Here is a 19,493-nt window from a genome sequence, read left to right as displayed (position 1 = left end):
TGCACAGTGAAGTGGGTCCCATAGAGGTAGAGCCTCAGCTTCCGTAGGGCCCACACAACAGAGAAACATTCTTTCTCCACTGTGGACCATCTGAGCTCTCTGTCCTGCTGGCGACTAATAAAACCAATAGGGTGTTCCTTACCCTTCTCATCTACTTGCGATAGTACAGCTCCTATCCCAGTGTCAGAGGCGGCTGTCTGCACAATAAAAGGTCTTTGACAATCAGGGGCCCTGAGGACAGGGGCCTGGCACAAGGAGTCTTTTAAGCCATTGAAGGCCTTCTCACACTCGTCGGTCCAAGTTACCTTCTTGGGTTTCTTCGGAGTGGTGAAGGCAGTCAGAGGGGCAGCTATGGTGCCATAGTCTGCCACAAAGTTGTGGTAATACCCCGTGATTCCTAAGAAGGCTCCCACTTGGGTCTGTGTAGTGGGGGTAGGCCAGTCTTGTACTGCTTGTACTTTACTGGGAAGAGGCTGTATCCTCCCTCCACCTACTTCATGTCCAAGGTAAACCACTGAGCCTTGTCCAATCCGGCATTTACTAGCCTTTATGGTCAAGTGTGCTTTCTGAAGAGCCTGGAGCACAATCCCGAGGTGTTTCACATGGTCTTCCCAGATGGCACTGAAAACTGCTATATCGTCCAGAAATGCAAGACAGAATTCGTCCAACCCATTCAACACATGATTCACAAGCCTCTGGAAAGTGGCAGGTGCATTTTTCAACCCGAACGGCATTACCCTAAATTGGTAAAGGCCGTCTGGAGTAGAAAAACGCTGTCTTCTCCTTAGCATGTTCTGCTAACGCTATTTGCCAATAGCCAGCAGTGAGGTCAAACGTGCTAAGATACATGGAGGCACCCAAAGTATCCACCAGCTCATCTGTTCGAGGCAAGGGGTGTGCATCTGTCTTGGTGACAGCATTCAGAGCCCTGTAATCCACGCAGAACATCAATTCAGAAGTGCCTGCCTTTGGAACCAAAACCAAAGGGCTGGACCAAGGACTACTAGAGGGTTCAATCACCCCAAGGTCTAACATCTTGTTGACCTCGGTCTTAATATAAGACCGTACTTTGTCTGACATCCTGTATCCCCTACTTTTGGTAGGTACACTGTCTCCTGTGTCTATGTTATGTTTGCACCAAGGTGTCAAACCAGGCGACTGTGAAAACAGGGCGGAAAACTGCCTAAGCAAACTTTTCACCTCAGCCTACTGATTAGAAGTCAGGTGAGGGGCCACTCGGACACCCTCAAAGGAGCTATCTGAAGGACCGCTTTGGAACAGGTCGGGGAGAGGTTCAGACTCCTCTTCCTCAACATCTGAAGCCAGTAGCAGTGCTGCGATTTCGACTCTTGGGACGAAAGCCTTCAGCCTATTTATGTGAAACACTTTTGGAGCCTGTCCAGGCCTTCCAAGGTCCACTAAATAGTTAACCTCACCCAGGGGCTCCACCACAGTGTAAGGGCCTGACGATTTTTCCTGTAAAGCTCGAGGCCTTATGGGATTCATGATCAGGACTTGCTGACCAGGTTTAAAGTTGATGAGGGAAGCTTTCTGGTCGTACCAATGTTTCACCAGCGCTTGTCCTGCCTTCAATTTATCACTAGCCAAGCCCATCAGAAGTACCATCCGTTTTCTGAGCCCCAGCACATAACTACTACGTTGGTAGTAACAGGGGGAGTGGGCATCTCCCGTCCCTCTTTGACTATGGCTAAGGGTCCCCGTACAGGATGACCGAACAGAAGTTCGAAGGGGCTGAAGCCAACACCCTCCTGTGGTACCTCTCGGTAGGCAAACAGTAAGCATGGTAAAAGAAGATCCCATTTTCTTCTCTGAGGTTCTTCCAGTGCCCCAATCATGCTCTTTAACGTTCTGTTGAAACGTTCCACCAGACCATTGGTCTGGGGTGGTATGCAGAAGAGAACTTGTAGGTGACCCCACATTCTTTCCACATAGCCTGCATATACTTCGACATAAAGTTGCTGCCACGATCCGACACAACTTCTTTAGGGGAGCCAACCCTAGTAAATATGCCAAGTAACGCTTTTGCAACTGACTTGGCAGTTACAGTTTTCAATGGGATGGCCTCAGGATATCTGGTTGCATGGTCGACCAGCACCAGGATAAACCTATTGCCTGAGGATGTTTGCGGGTCAAGGGGACCAACAATGTCGATCCCTACCCTTTCGAATGGTATTCCCACAACTGGGGGTGGTACCAATGGAGCTTGGATTGTCGAGCCAACCTTACCAGATAACTGGCAGGAGGCACAACTCCTGCAGTGACTTTCTACTTGCACCCCCATCTTGGGCCAGTAGAAGTGCATGGATAACCTTTGCTTGGTCCTCTTAATACCAAGGTGACCAGCAAGGGGCACTTCATGCGCCAACTGCAGGAGGAAGGGTCTTACAGCAAGGGGAACCACCAACCTCCTATGGTCTCCTTCTGTAGAGTCTGTGGGCTCACTATACAGGAGTCCACCTTCCCAATAAATCCGATGCGTCCCAGGCGGTTCACCCTCAAGCTGGGAGCAGGCCTGTCTCCTTAGGCCTTCCAGAGATGGGCACTCATGTTGGCCTTTACTGAATTCTTCCCTATCAGGACCACTTTCTACTAACAAGTCTTTTAGTTCAGGATGGTCGTTGGGATCAAATACTTCAGGCATCGTCACCTCCTCGTCAGGCCCAGGCGATTGATCAACTTCCTCCACCGCAGTGGTAGGCGAGCTCGGGGGAATGTTCTCTTTCCCTCGTCTTGACTTGTTTACTCCTTTCGCCTTGGGTTTCCCCTTCGGCTGGGGCGGCGTATTGGTCTTGGCCAATGCTTCCCGTGCTTGAGACCGTGTGTAGGGTCTGTCGGCAGTGTCTCCTACGAGCCCTAAAGCTCTGAGATCATTGCCTAACAAGACCTTTCATGGGACGTTTCTCTGAATGCTCACTGGAATCCTGACTGCTGCACTATTTAAAGTAAGATTTACAGGTATTACTGGAAACATGAGAGGGAGGCCGTCAGCCAACTTAGTGGGCATCAGAGTAGCTCTGGCAACTTCCTCTGAGTCTACCAAGGTAGAATCCACTACAGTTCGACTGCACCCACTATCCCTAAGAGCTGGAGTATCTACTCCATTGATCAGCACACTGTCTTTAAAGTAGTGCTTGGTATTATCTGGAATCCTAGCATAAGCCTCTGCGACTTTAGGCTCCCAGGAACCCAGGGAAACTAAAACTACCTCAGCTTCTATCCCACTGGGGAAGGAGTCTGAGGAGAAGGATGCTCCTGTAATCTCTTCTTCCTCGTAGGAGGAGAAGGACAGATTAGCGGAGTGGACCCCCAAAGGTTTAACCTTACACCGGGGATCCCCCTTCACGTGGTCAGTTGCTCCACAAGCAAAACAAGATCCATTGGGTCTGTTTACATAGGGAGGCTTATTGTAACCAGAGTTCTATTTCGGAGGCTGACCTCCACTACCCTGTGAGTTCTCTTGTGTCTTACCCTTATTTTTCTTTTTGTGGCCCTTTTGCGAAGAAGATTTATCAGATTCTCCACCCTCCTTATCTTTGGACTTTTTCCCTTCCTCCTGCTTACCAGGATGAGTTTTGTCCTTATGGGACACTCGATGTGACACCCATAAGTCTGCTGCAATGGCCAGCTTCTTAGGATCTATCTCCTTCGAATCGGCCAAATGCTGCTTAAACTCCGTGGAAGAAGATGCAAAAATGTGTTCCAGCATGACAAGATTTATCATGCCTTCAAAGGTAGAAACCTTATAACCTTCGACCCAGCCAGTCAAGTTTTTTAAGGATTCGGTTACATAAGATACCCAAGTACCACCTTCTTTTTTCTTGTACTCTCGGAATCGTTTTAAATATTGGGCAGGAGTCTTTCCAAACTTTAAAATGAGAGTTTGCTTTAACATTGCGAAATCAGCTCGCTCAGCCTTCGACATTTCCATAATGGCACTACAGCCAGAATGGGGCAGTCTGCTGAGTAACCAGGCAATCTTATCAGCATTGTCAACTTCTTGAACTTCACATGCATACTCAAACGTATTCAGCCAGTCCATAATGTCATTCCTTTCCTCGTACACACTGAGCAGATCTTTCGGAAACCGTGGATGAGAGGAGGTCCCAGACCCATGTCCAGGACCCTTGGATCCATTTGCAACCTGAAGCTTGGCCAGTTCCAACTGGTGATCCCTGTCTTTCTGTTTTTCAGCCTGTTCGATTTGTAGTTTGGCTATGCTGAACTCAAGCTCCTTCTGCCTAAACCGCAGCTCTTGCTTCTTGAATTCAAGCATAGCCTCCCCATCAACACTGGCAGAGGAAACATTAGACATCTCATCCTCCCTGTGCTCGTGGTCGCGGTGGATCAGTGCAGCGGCAGAACCGTCGGTTCTACCAGTGAGAGCAGCCCCACCTCCTTCCGCACTGTCCTCAGAAGTTATAGCGTCAAGCTGCGCTTCTTGCCACGCCACAATTCTTTGGATCATATCCAATTTGGTGCCTTGAGAGGAGACACCTCTCTCCGCACACATCTTTTTCAATGTTTCGGATTTGGAAGCATTTAAAGTTAACAAGGTATTTGTTTCCATACTATTAGATAGGACTATGGCCTTTTTAAAGTTATACTACGGCAATTCACTACGTGTCCTGGTAGGAATAACTTTAAATACCTTAGTTCGTGCGCAACACTGGATACCTTCAGTAGTATCCCACCGCTGTACACCAATTTGTTAAGACGGATTTCTGAACTCTGTCCTGGCGGCGCAGAAGTTCAGAAGGCCAACCTAATTACTTGGAACAGGGTAACCTCTGGACAAGCCAGACCAATCAGGGTAGCGATCGCGGCGGTCAAGACTAGGTCTCAAGAGGGGTGAGGGTGACTGAAAGCCCGCAATGAGCACACAAAGCAAGGACACTTACAAATTACTCCAAACAGGTGTTATATTAAAAATATATACACATTTATTCCAAGGCCTTTGCAACAATGACTGTAGCGAGAAATCACAATACAACTCTAGTAAACCAACACATACCAAACCAATACAATATATATACAAATACAAACGAGTCTAAAGCGTTAGATGCACAAAATGTGTAGTCCACCTAGAAGGGGAGGAAAACAGGCAGTGCGAAATAATGATTAGACCCAGTCCGCCTTCAGAGGCACCTAACTAAAAGGAAGTCCAAGCCCTAGGAAGAGTGGAGCCTTGTGCTCAAAAGTGCCTGCACTCGCTGGTGCCAACGGGCAAAAAGGGGAGTCTCTTCGAGGGAATCAGGCAGTTCAGTTTGGTGCACAAATGAAGAAGAACAGAGTTCCGCGACTCAAGTGCACCCTCCACTGTGGGCAGAAGCAGAGCGCGAGTACGGAAAGGCGTGCTGTTTGACACAGCGGGGAAAAGCTATGGGCTCCTGCAGGAGTGCGACCAGTTCCTAGCTATGCTACTCACCGGTCCCCGATGCAAGCAGACCCAGGCTTCTCCGCGTCAGTTTCAGTGCTGGCAGGTTCAGGGGAGCAGGGGACGTCTCGTCGTCATGTAGATTCTGCAGCAGCAGAGTTGAGTTTAAAGATGTCCCAAACGAAGTGAACCCGCATAGTTTATTACCACACTAGGGCAACCGAGCGGCCGTGTGTATCTCAGCCAAATGTACACTACTCACTTCAGACCTGGGAATGCCAAGTGTACGAATAGTGTGAGAGTGACAAGGACCCGAAATACAACACAACCTGACGGCGGTTACAGAGCAAGACTCCTGGGTAGGCTGGTCAGACTGCTGGATGGCCCAGAGACACTTCCGAAGGCTTACGTGCAGTAGATGTTGAAGATGCCGAGAATAGCTGTCCCCGCTATTCCAAGGGTCGAAGTACCAGTACAGGCCTTCTGGTTCGATCAGAGGTAGAAAGGGTTTCACAAGGCGACAGCAGTGCAGAGGAGCAGTCCTTCAGCGGGTCACCAGCGATTCCTCGGTTCAGCCTCGTGGTTGCAGGATACTTGGCGCCTGTATTCCTTTGTTCGTGAGAACTCAGGAGATCGACATGGTAGTGGCGTTTCCAGCCCCCTCTTATCCACGGTTCCCTTCGCGCCAAAACGGAGGGGACCCAATGGGAGATCCGCTCATCAAACACTCACACCATACCTGGACCTATCACGGACCACGGTGGTCCCAGGCATTCATACCACACTAGACTCTCTGGCACCCAGGATGTGTATTGGGACCAGACATCCCAGCCCACATGCTGGAGGTACACACAAGGCCTGTAGAAGCCCGCGAAAGCATCTATCTTTCGCGGGAAAGTACATGCCCAAATAAGGAAGGCCCCGGGTCGACTCGACCTGGGGAAGGTGAAGGGGGCAAGACGGTCAGCGGACAGGACAAAGGAGCCTCGTGGTCTGGCCATTTTGGGAGCCAGGCCACCATTTTGGGCTAAGCGCGAGAAACGCGCTTAAAACACCAAAAGGAGCTCAAAAACACAAGAAACGATCGCCACCATTCCCGTCCGTGATTCACTTGCACCGATCAATTACAATCCAAAAAGAGTATATAGGGCCTGTAGAAGGCTAGAGACCCAAGAGAGCAGTAATTTAGCTTACAGTGCCCTCTTGTGTCATGTTGCACGAAAGCTGCAACATGATAAAGAAACTACGGAAAACAGCGTTTCCCGGTACTGACTGTCTTAAGGGCATGTCAGTTTCCCCGTAAGAATGGAGCGAAAGCCCAGAGGAGTACGGCAGAAGGCTGCACTTCTCTGGCAAAGTCTAGATCATGGTGAAAACAACAGCAAAAAGTTTAGGGGTTGCCACATGGAAGGAAAATTACCCACAATTAAGAAATCTTTCCTAACAACTGGCACAGGGTGAGGCATAAGATGATGCTGACCCACACATTCTTCACACAATCTGTAATGGTTTATTGAGAAGCCACCCTCACCACAGGGAGTTCCTTCCCTCCCCACTCAAGGTAAAATGCAGCAAACTGTTTAACGTGTTCTTTGATTCAGTCCTACTTCAGACACATATCATGCCCCTTGGATCCATCCCCCAGAACTACCAATCGGCCAAGAACCAGGCTGGTGTACAGGAAATATGTTTGTATTTATTTAAATTAAATGTAATAGAAATCACACAACTACACACACCATCTTATATGTGGCTGACCATTAACTTCTTGTTACTCAAATCAATTTCACAAATGAGTTTAAAAAACACAAATCACAATTCTTTACTTGTCGGCATTGGGTGCATTCCTCTTGTCTCTGTGATCTCCAAGCAGCGGAGTAGAGCAGCTCGTAACGAGCCGAGACAGAGAAGTGAAAGGCCATGCAGACAGCAGTGCGAGTGGCAGAACCTTGAAGCCTGTGCCCAGCTTGGCTAGGGCAGCAGGGTCGGGCACTACGTTTCAGTCCGACCTTGACTAGCTGAGTGCGCTCTGCGGTGGTCAGCGCGGGATCGGGAGGATCCTGGGAGTCCGCGAGCTGCATATGCGAAAAAGAAGGCTGACTGGGCTTTGAAAAATTGAAAACCGAAAACTCCTGCATATAACATAGTATGGTTTCTCCACTTGGAGCTGTGAAGAGGTGAACAAATCTGAAGTCCTGCAGGTTTCTATTCCATCACTGATCTGGGAAATCATGGAGGAGTTGTCACGTTTGTCCTAAGAAGTGACTGCCACATTGAGATTGTAGCACATGATCTTCACAGTGCTAGAACGCTGAAAAGCCAAACTAGTCCAGGGCAGAGCAAACTGCAGTCCTTGCAGTGTATACTGTTGGTGGTCTTTCTACCCTTGCTGTCCCGAGTGCAGTGAGAGAGGCTGAGCTCTCTCTTTTATTTTAGTTTTTAAAAAAATACTCTCCCGAGTCTGTGGGGCGGAGTGGGGTAGAGTAAACTGCAGTTCTTGCAGTCCAAGCAGGAGAACAGGGAACAGAATCCTGCTGCCGTCTGGACTCCTGCTACTATCTGACTAAGCAAGGACAAGAAACTGTGAGTGTTTCCAGTAGGCTTACCTTCCTCTTTCCACCGGCCGCACTATTTACTTTTGCACATACCTCTCAGCACAGTGAAATCTCTGGCTGTTGTCCTGAAAATTAACAGTGTCAATAGGGCTAGACACAACACACACTCAAGTACGTTGAACTTTTCCTACATACTTTTAGTAAACTCGAAGGAGACTGCGGGGCTAGTCCTTTGATCCTTCGTTCTCATTGTAGGCACATTGAGAGGGCGAACCAAAGGTTATGCGCTTAGGAGTGCAAACCCTTGGTTGAAGGGGGACGCTACATCAAGCTTTGACACAAATGTGACAGAGCTGCAGGCGACAAAAGAATCAGGAATTATTTCTGCCTTCTTTCCCACAAAGTCCTTAAAATCATTCAGCAAAATAGTAAAAGTGGGAGGGGTTGTTACTGTTAACACAGTAACACCAATAATTGTATCACAACCAACCACTATAAGTTCAGCAACTCCGAAATAGATATGTCTGGACAAGTACTGAGTGAAATTGAGCATCAGGCAAGCAATACTTTCTTGGATGCCTGCGCTAGCCTGAAAGAAGCGATAGAGGCAACTGAGGACCTTCAGAAAAGATTGAGTATGACGCCCAAACTGTTTTAAAACCAGGAAAATCAAATGGCTGATTCAGAAGTCTAATTTCATCCAGCAAACAATGAAATTGACGACTCCACAATTTTACGAGACCACTCGTCATTACCCTTTCAGGGTACCAACTCTACTAATAATGGCTCAACTGAAGGAGGAACTTCTTCTTTGGCAGCTCTGAACATCATGCTACAGTCGTTAATTCGTCTTTATGACAGAGTGGGGTATGAGGTGCAATTTAACACTCAATCTCTGAATGACATAACAACTTTACTTGCGCAAGTACCACTGTCATGCATAACACAACAAAGCAAGAAGTGTATCGACACTTATCCAACCAGCCCACAATTCAAATGATTACAGCGACCAGACACACAAGTAAACAAGATCAGAGGTTCTGAATCACCAAAGTACAATCTAAATTCCTTAGTGATAACAGTCCCAGAGTCCAACGGAAAAGAAGTTGCCAAGCGAGACAAAGTGGAAATCAAAAACATGAGGGGAGCCCATGAAATCTCTAATAAGCGATCCTGAAAGTTCTTACGTCACATGTTCCAGGGTGGAATACACGTTTTTCAAAATAAGAGAGACGCTGACATTTCGAGTGACACTTTTTGTACTAATGACAATGATTCGAGACCTCCAAGCACAACTGGCAAAGTGTTACACAAAAAGAAAACAGGTTCTTTAGCTACCTCAAAGAAATCCACACCAGAGTTTTCAACCAGCTAACTCAACCAACACCGAAACGTCAAAGGTGTACCGAGCCCAAACGTGTAAGTTAACCATGTACCGCCTGGAACCAAGAACTAAGGAAACAAATCACGACAGGAGGATCGGAAACCTTATCTGATTCAATTCAACTAAACAACCAAACTCTGTTGATTGACGTGACGAAAAATAAGTTCCATTTGACCAAGCTGAGGAGGTACCAGGATTTTTGCATAAAAAGAATTCTACAGGAATGCAAGAAGCAGGCAATATCACTAAGTGAAAACCTGAGAAAAACTCAGAGAGTCATTTTCGAATTGGAAACGAATTTTTTATTCAATACGTGAAATTTCCACTTAACAGAGGCAGACTGTTATCGCTCTTGTGGTTAATCCAGCAGCTTAAGTCCATTGCGTCAGCTGACATAAAGTTTGTTCACTTGTTTGATCCAAACCATCTTGGAAAATATGCCATACATATCTACTCGAAAAAATTGTATAAAAATCCATCATTGAGCAACAGGAGTCAATCATATTAGCAGGCTTCGAATGGTACTATGGACATGGGCAAGCAGCCCACAGTAGACTTGATGATAAACTCAGTATTACGGTCACACGTCACTTTGACTCGGACTACAAGTATGACTACACCTCCAACTACAAAGATCGGAATTGGGGTTGGCTCCCCTCCGCCTTACCCACCACAGGGCGAGTCTGACCCGGCTTTTCATAAAACATGGAACATTCTATCCTGGAATTTAAGGGGTCATAACTCTTTTCTAAAAAGGGAAACAAATGTTAAATGGGCAGAGTTTAATTTAATTCTCCTATTAGAGACATCGTTACTGTCAATGGGCCTCATTACGACCCTGGCGCTAAGGGGTCTGCGCCAGCGTTAGCTGCGCGGACCCCTTACCGCCAACTACGAGTTCCTGGAGCGCCATGGTCATTTTTCCGCCCGCTTTTTGCGGGCGGAAAAATCCATGGCGCTCTGGGACCTTGGTGTTAATTACGCCACCGTATTTTACGGTGGCGTAATTAACTCCTTCCCCACTCCCATTGAGCCCTATGGGGCCGAAATGGGAATGGGGAAGGGTAAATGGGTCAATGGGGACTTACCGCCCCGCCGACCTCGGAATGGGGCGGTAAGTCCGCCATCCGCCATGGCGTAAAGGGACTTTGCGCCATGGCCGGAAAGTCCGTCGATGGCGGAAAAAATCCGCCAGGGTCGTAATGAGGGCCAATACCTGTATGGGATGGTTTCACAGTTATATCAAAGTTGGCAATTAAGGGATTTAAGGGTAGGCCGAAAGGCAGCCTTATTACAGTTGTTTGTTTGTTTGTTTGTTTATTGAATTTCTAATGCGTACCAGACCCTGGGGTAACAGGGCGCAGCAAAGGATATGCATGGCTTACAAAGTTACAAATGGCAAAAAGTATGAATTGAGACGTGAAATGCAGTATAGGTAGTGCTCAGAGTGTGCAGGTAATACGTTTCAAGAAAAAAAGTTATTTACAGCCGAAGTATGCAATAGTTTTCATATATAGTAGATTGCAAAGAAAGAAAGTTATTTACATCATAATATACAGTATTTTACAGTCATGGACGGTAAAGTGTGCTGTAGTGCAGTAGTTAGAGTTGGGACTAGTCTTCGGTCAGATTGAGCTGGGTGATGAGGTTCTTTCTGAAATGTGGGTAGGGTTGATCAATTCTTAGCCCGTATGGCAATGAGTTCCAAAGTTTAGCCGCCTTCACCGAGAAGCTGTTGTAGCCAATCTTGGAGGACTTGAATCTTGGTACCACCAGGCAATTTGTATTGACAGCTCTGGTGGGCCTGCTCGAGGTTTTTCTAGTCAATTTGTTGATTAGGTAGCTGGGGGCAGTATTGTGTAATGCTTTGTGTGTTAGGGAGTGAATTTTAGCTGTATTTTGTTTTGGGTAGATAGCCAATTATATTGGCGTCTGATTGCAGTCATGTGCATTCTTTTGTTAGTGCCTAGTGCGGCTCTAAGAGCGTTGTTCTGTAATATTTGTAGTTTTTGGATACTGGCTTTGTTAGCACTACTGTAGAGAGCATTGCAGTAGTCTAATCTGGAGAGAATTAATGCTCTGGCCAGTATAATGCAGTTATCGTTGGAAGGAAGGGTTTGCCAGCTCTGATAAGCTTGCACGTGTAGGCTGTAGTGGAGGCCAGGGATTTTAGTTGCTTATTAAAGGACATGGTAGCGTCCAGTTAGAAACCTAGGGTTTTTACCTCCTTAGAGAGTGTGATATTGTTGCCATCAATGATGAAAGAAGCGTATTCGTGGCCTAGTTTGGAGATTTTAGAAGGGGTGCCAAGAATGATCAGCTCTGTCTTGTCATCATTCAGGCATAGGCCGTGTGTGGCCATCCATGCCTGAATGATGAGGTAGATCCTATTTACCAATGCCAAGTCCTTGCCATGATCCCCGGAAAGTGGGAGAAGAATCTGAGTATCATCTGCATAGTTAGTGTAGGTGATACTGAGAAGGTCCAAATCATTGAACAAAGGCTTGGTGAATATGTTGTACAGAGTTGGGGACATGCATGAGCCCTGAGGGACACCGCACCTGATTGGGGTGGGATCAGCCGCCGCTGATGAGGGAAATACTCTGATGGTTCTGTCGCTCAGGAATGATTCTATCCACTTGACAGCATCTGTAGAGAAGTGGGCTGCTGAGTCAAGGTGTCTGCAGAGAACCTTATGACCCACCAGATCGAATGCAGCTGAGAGATCAAGTAACAGCAGTAGTGCTGTCTTCCATTTGTCTCTCAGCTCATCGATCTGTGTTTTCAGGTCTATCAATGCAGTCTCCGTCCCATGTAGCAGACGGAATCCTGATTGTCTGACCCCTGGGAGTTTATGTAGCTCAAGGTATTTTTGGATCTGCGAATAAGCAACTTTGTCCAGGATTTTGAGTAGAAATGGTACCTAACAGAATAGGTGCAACAGAAAAGGCCACAAATAGTAATTCCATCCAAATTACGACAATCATAGATAGAAGAAAGAATCCACCCCCGCCCCTGATGCTAGTGTCAATGTATACTTCAACCGGTTCCATGTGTTAAAATCGTGGCAAAAATCGCAGTGGACACAAAATATTGCAGCAAAAAGGCAGTGGTTTTGCCGCCGCAATCAATGTAAAGGATGCGGGGGCGGGGGACACCCCTGCAACCCCCGGACCCATTATACCATTTAAGGGAAGCGGAGGACACCCCTGCAACTCCCGCTCCCCTTAAATGGTGTAATGGGGTACACCTTTAACGGGTCAAACCACAGCATTTTTGGCATAATTTTATTACTGCGTACCCTTCAACCCACTAGACACCTTCCTCGACGGCACTTTAAACGAGATTGAGGATATTTTGACTGATTGGTCAACAATAAACCCTAATGTAGGAGTTATAGTAGCGGGCGATTTCAACTGTCAGTGTACTGTGGGAGCATTCGATTGGGATCAGTTGGAAGTCACGAGGAAGGTTTTGCCCACCTTGTATAAAGAAGGAAAATTAAACAATGGTAGGGTATGGTCACAATTTCTCTCCCGATGGGACTTTTTACAAACCAACTTATTAAATGGAGCGCTCCTAATAAATACACTGACAGAGCACAGTGCTTTAGCGTCATCAAGTATCGACTATATTTTCATCAGAAATGTTGACTCCCAATTCATAGGTCCCCTTCAAATAATTAAAACACAGTCCAGTGACCAGTCAATCCTTCAGATAGCACTGAGGGTCAAGGGCTTTGATAAAATCAAAAAACGAAAGCATAATGGCAAGATGATGGTATCTAATGCTGATAATAGAGTACTCCAGCATCTTAAAATTCCTGTAACAGTCTGAGTTACAGTGATAAGTATGTACAAACCTAACAGGAAAACGTTCCCTAAATACTGGACAGGCTAAAAAAAAAACTAAGAGCCGAATGACGCAAAAGCCAACACAACCGTTTTCTCTAAAAACACATAGGGCCTCATTACGACCCAGGCGGTAAGGGGTTTACGGCAGCGTTAACAGCGCCGACCCTTACCGCCTGAGTACGAGGTCCCTTAGCGCCATGGCGCTTTTAACACCTGCTTTTAGCAGGTGTTAAAATCCATGGCGCTAAGGGACCATGGAGTTAATTACGCCACCGTAATTTACGGTGGCGTAATTAACGCCTTCCCCACTCCCATTATGCCCTATGGGGCAAAAATGGGAATGGGGAAGGGTAAATGGGGATTGGGGACTTACCGCCCCGCCTAGGTCGGAATGGGGCGGTAAGTCCGCCAACCACCATGGCGTAAACATAGTTTACGCCATGGTGGTAAAGTCACGGCCCAGGCGGTAACTTACCGCCTGGGTCGTAATGAGGCCCATAGTATGATAATATTGTAACCACTCGTAAATATCAGCTATGTAAAGATGTTAGGAAAATATCTAGATCCTTTATTTTGAAGAATGAAAAAAAAGGAACAAGTTACTTACCTGTAACTGTTGTTCTCCAGCATGGGTCTGGCATGGCCACATAGAACTTCACCGCTCGAGCCACATCCAGCGAGTGCAAAGTCCTCTCAGCTGGCGACAAAGTTGTCGGAAAAAACCCGGGCAACACAAAGGGTTCAATGAGATGAAAGTCCGATGGAACCTTGGCCATAAAAGAGGGATGCGTCTGCAGCACCACCCTCGTCTCGTGGAAAGTCAAATAAGGTGGCTTGAAGGATAGGGCCTGGATCTCACCCACTCAACATGCAGAAGTGATGGCCATGAGGCAAGCTGTCTTCCACGACACTTAAGCAGAGCTGTATGCATAGGTTCGAATGGGGCCCCCATGAGCCTATTCAGCACCACGTTGAGTTCCCACGCCAGGGCCGTAGCCTTCACCGGCAGGAATAAGCAACAAAGTCCCTTGATGAATTCCTTGACCAGATGGTATGACCACAAGGAGGATCGTCCTGGGGATCTGGTGTAGCGGAAGGTAGCCGCTAGATGCACTTTGATGGAGGCATGAGCCAGCCCCGATTTAGTCAAAGTTAGTAAGCACGGAAGCACCTGAGGGGCCGCAACCCTCAAAGGGTCGATCTTCTGCGAATGCCACCAGGTCGCAAAGCGTTTCCACTTGTGTACGTAACACTTCAATGTCGGTGGGGAGCTCGAAACCACCAAACTCTAATGCTGCAGGAGCCAGGCCTTCAGGTTCAGTGATCCCGGATCGTGGTGCATAATTGCGCCTCCTTCCCTGGCGAGAAGAACCGCTACCACTAGCAGCTTGACTGGGGATGTTGACATGCTGAGAAGGTCCGGGTACCAGATCTGCCTCGGCCACGCTGGTGCGACGAGGATAATCCTGCACTGCTACCGTCTGAGTTGACTATTGACTCGTAGTAGCAACGGCAATGGAGGGAACGCATACAAGAACAGGCCTTCCCAAGGGATGGAGAATGCGTCCCACATGCTTCCCGGCTGGGGAACCGGCTGGCGAACCTCTCGCACTTGGTGTTCGTTGCCATCGTGAAGAGATCGTTCTGGAGATTGCCCCACTTGAGGAACAGGCTGTCCACTTAATCCTGCCGATGTTCCCACTTGTGGCAAGAAAGTAGCTCCCCGCTGAGAGAATCGGCGATGGTGTTCTGTACTCCCACCAGATGGAACGGAACAAGGAACATCCCCTGGGCGACAGCCCAGTGCCACAAGTGATGTGCCTCCTTGGAGAGCACTGGGGATCTGGTGCCCCCCTGCTTCCAGATGTACAACATTGTGGTGGTATTGTCTGTGAAGACCCTCACCACCTTACCCTTGAGGGACGGTAGAAATGACCAGAGGGCCTAAACAAATGCTCGTAGCTCCGGAACGTTGATATGCAGCGTCTTCTCTTCCAGCCGCCACAGGCATCTGGCGTGAAAACCCCCGATGTGGGCTCCCCAGCCTTCCAGAGAAGCGTCCGTCGTGACCATCTCCTGGTATGGGGGGCTCTGAAAGGCTGTGTCTCCGGCAATGTTGGAGCGCACGCCCCACCACCTTATTGCTCAACGAAACTCCTCATCGAGCGTGATCCTGTCCTGAAAACTTCCGACACCTGAACCCAAAGTGCGTCGATGAACTCCTGGAGTGGACGCATCCGCAGCCTGCAGAGCTGGATCAGGTATATGGACAAGGACATCATGCCGAGCAGCGACTTGATAGTCCGCACCGTGGCGATCTTCAGTGCCAACAGCCTCTGAACCTTTCCCAGGATGGCCGATATCCTTTCCTCCGACGGAGCTGCTAAGCAAGCCACTGTGTCGAGCCTGGATCCCAGTAACAGGGCTTTTAGGGAGAATTCTCATTTATGGCTAATTTCCCTCACCTAGTGAGTCCCCCAGCAGCTTTGCTGGACTTCTGGAGTTTAAATTTTTCCACTTGGTAAGAGTGAGAGCTTTTCCCCCACTCTTACCTGTGTTTTGCTATGTGTTTCCATCTGTTTTTGTGAGTGTGTACACTTCAGTAGCCCCCTTATTTGTGTGTGTCACACAGCACCTTCAGTGCCGTGGCACAGGGTTGTCTTTGAGACTTCCCTCGACTCCATTTCTTAGGCACCTACTGTCCACCAGAAAAGGGTAAAGTTACCATTAACTTTACTTAGTCAATCTACCACAGATCCAGTACACCCCACCTTCCATGGAGTACTCGAAAGGGTTAACTCGTATCCCTTTTTATCTGTACCTCCTAGAGCATTGTTTCGCTCTAACATTTAGACTTGGCTGGTGGCAGTGGTATCTACCCTAACTTTTCTACCGCGATTATATTAGATAAACGTGGTACTGTCTTAGCCATTATATTAGCCTCGAACATAAACCCGCTTGACCAAATCGTCTTTCTTTTTGCTCCGGTTGGGTTTATTCGCCATTTCTTTTTGTTAAAGTCCTTCTTGTGTTTTACTTTGCGCGGCAAACCAGGTTTGCCTTCTCTGTTCACTGTCTTTTGGCAGGCTTCTGCTCAGAAGCCCTCCTCAAGGAGCCTTTTATGTTATGTTATGTTATTTTGCATTTATATAGCGCCTTATATACCATTGGTATGGTCTGAAGGCGCTGGTAGGTTGAACGCCCTTGGGAACCGAAGTTCGGGTCGGTAGAGAGAGTAGAGAGAGTTCAAAGGTGCGTGTGCGCACCAGGTATGTGTGCAGCTGGTGCGGAATTCGTGTGGTAGCTGCTTCTTAGCGGTAGGTGTGGTGGTTGAGAGATCAGGAGTATGTGTTCGATCTGGCAGGATTTATCCAGACCGAGTGTGGCTGCGTTAGGCCTGAGGAGAACGCCTGGCTGGGGTGTGTGAAACCAGCAGTGTTTACTTAGAGTGATGGGGAGTGAGCGGAAGTTGTTGATATGAGAACAGTTATACCAAATGGTGTCATAGTATCTCTGTGTTCTAGTTGAGTGGTGGTGTAAAGAAGAGAGTAAGCATGGGGTGTGGTATGATATATGCCCTTTCAAATGTTCCCTGCATTCCAAAGCATATTATGTACGTCACGCAATTCTATGCAATCAGGTCAGTTCTATGCATTTTTATTCATTTCAGGCGTTCAGGATTGCCCTACACACTCCTGTCTGCTCGACACACTCAGGCACTCTAGTCCGCCTTGCGTGCTCTAGTCAATCGCTCATTCTCCAGTGTGTCCCACGCATGCTCTCATGTATTCCATACGCATGCACTCCTTCCTTCCCCATGCATGCACTCCAGTCTACCCCGCGCATGTACTCCTGTCTGCCTGCGCACTCATCCGCTCTGGGTGTCTAGGTGGTCTAAATGTGAAAGAGTGGTGTAGTCACCCCCTGCACAGGGTATCCTAGGAAACCCAAGTCACACTTTGTCATGATTGGCCAGGGTAGTTGTCCGGGATGGACCACCCCCCTGCTGGGTGATTGACAGCCAGGCTGCATGAATGGGGGTTTTTCGCATAAAAGGCAGGTCTCTTGGGCTAGAAGTCAGAGAGTCGCCACTGGAACTACAAGGAACCGGAGAGAAGTGGAGAGAACAACGCTGCTGCAAATACCCCGTCCCAGTGATGCCCTGTTGCAGTCCTGAGCTATCTGCCCTTCAACGACTCAGAGAAGATCCAGTCCGGAGTCTTCTTCCCTTGAGCTTGGTGGGGATAACCAGCTCATCTTCTTCAGCCAGAGGATCCTCTTTCGTGGTCGAAATCGCTGCACACTGCTGTAGTGGTCCGCATAGCCACCTGAAGAGCCTCTCCTGTTTTTAAGGAGCGCACTTTTTATTCCATGTCGCTGCTGCCGGCCTCATCCCTGTGTGGTGCAGACCCCCTTCAGACGTCCTTCCTTCTCGACGAAGCTCCAGGAATTGTGGGTCTGCGGGAAACCAACAGGAACAACTGCCAGGGCACCAGCTGCACCATTGGAACAAGGTACTGTGTTCTGTTGAGGAAACTGGGTGAATCCCATTTCTTCATTTTCAAGGCTTGCCATTGTCTTCCCTCCATCTTATAACTTTTGCTTCCGAACATTGACAATATCGAAGTACTTTTGGCTACGTTGAATCGTGAACTGTCTGACTGTGTGATCTTGGGCAACTGGCCCCGGTGTCTTTCGACCTTGGCTCCGGCCCTTTGACTTTTGAACTCCTGTCCCTGAGTGTTTCTTGGTTCTGCCTGCTTAACCAAAATATTGCCTGTGATTTTTCCTCCAACTCCCTCTGGGTATCTCAGGTGCTAAGTGTGTTTTTGCCCCGGTAGCATTTTCATGTCACGGATGTGCGTTTGTTTAGTAGACCGAACTGTCAAAAAGTGATTGCAATCGTATTCACGGTAACCTGTTTTGTGACTAACACCGGTTCATTCCAACAAAGGGTACTTACCGTGAGATTTACTGTACAAAGTGAATTGGTTAGTTGTAGTATATTTAACGTGTGGTTTTTATTGAAGTTTCATAGAAGTGTTGTGTTTATAACAAATGGTTTAAAAAAAATGTACTTATATTTTTCTACCTGAAACCTTGAGTCAGTGTTTGCTTGAGTCAAAGTAATTGTGGTCCCTTTGTGTAATCTCTGCTACTGCTCATATACTCTTGAGGTAAGCCTAGCTGCTCCGCCACTGCTACCACTATGACATAGTAGTACAGGCTTGTACCAAAGGTAAAACTTGTATCACCGCCTGTAGTCTTAATTGTGTGTAGTGGTCCCTAAGGGCACTGCACAGGATTCTGCCTAACACTGGTGTACAGCGGTGAGGATTTGGAAGTAGAGTGATTACACTTAGAGTCCTGCTGTTACTTGGGTTCAACTAACCACAAGGCTAATACCACTAATTCTATTTAACTAAGAAATCATGTCAAATATGGAAAACTACACTGAGGAGAGTCTTTTACTCTATACTGCTGAGGTTCTGAGACCCATGTGTAGGGATAAGAATATCTCTGGTAAAGGAAAGAAATCTGAGCTGGTTGCAAAGTTAATGGGGAAAAGTCTGGAGAGTGGGTCAGAAGAACCTACCACTCCAGCAAATGTGGATTTTGATGTTTCTGATTCTGAGAGTGTTAATTGTGAAGAAGTAGATGAGTGCTTGCTAGGAAACTCTGCAACTCCCTTGCCTGCTCAGAATGCACAACCTCTGTCCACAGGGACCCCCACAGGTCCTACACTTACTCCTGAATTTATTGCACTTGAGAGAATGAGACTTGAATTAGAAGTGAAACGTATTGATGCAAAAACTGCCATGAAACATCAAGAGTTAAGGCTCAGAGAAATGGAGCTGAACCATGAACTAGAAATGAAGAAACTGTCTCTAGAAAATGCTTCTCTCCCAGAGTCCTCTAGGTCTTCAAGCCCTAAGAGACTGCGTATGCCAAAGGAAATGATTGGTATGCATGACACTAAACTTGATATTTTGGATTGGTTAGCAATGTTTGAGTACAATCATGGGATTCAAGGTATCTCAGGGAATCAATTGATTCCTTGGCTTTTCTATAGGCTCCACCCTGTTGCAAGTGATGCTGTAATGGAGTTGGGGGAGGAGGATGAGCAGGTTTGTGAGTGTGTGAAACTAGCCTTAATAGCTAGGTTTGGGAAGACCCCTTCCCAGTATCTTAAGAGGTTTAGAACCCTCAAAAAGCATGATGGTACCCCTTGGGCTACCTGTGTGTGTGAATGTTTGAAAAACTTAGATTGTTGGGTTAAGGGTTACTGTTACTCACCGCTCCGT

The sequence above is a fragment of the Ambystoma mexicanum genome, chromosome 4q, assembly GCF_040938575.1.
Source record: "Ambystoma mexicanum isolate Mex_15411 chromosome 4q, UKY_AmexF1_1, whole genome shotgun sequence".
Lineage (NCBI taxonomy): Eukaryota > Metazoa > Chordata > Amphibia > Caudata > Ambystomatidae > Ambystoma > Ambystoma mexicanum.
Note: the sequence above shows the minus strand (reverse complement) of the source record.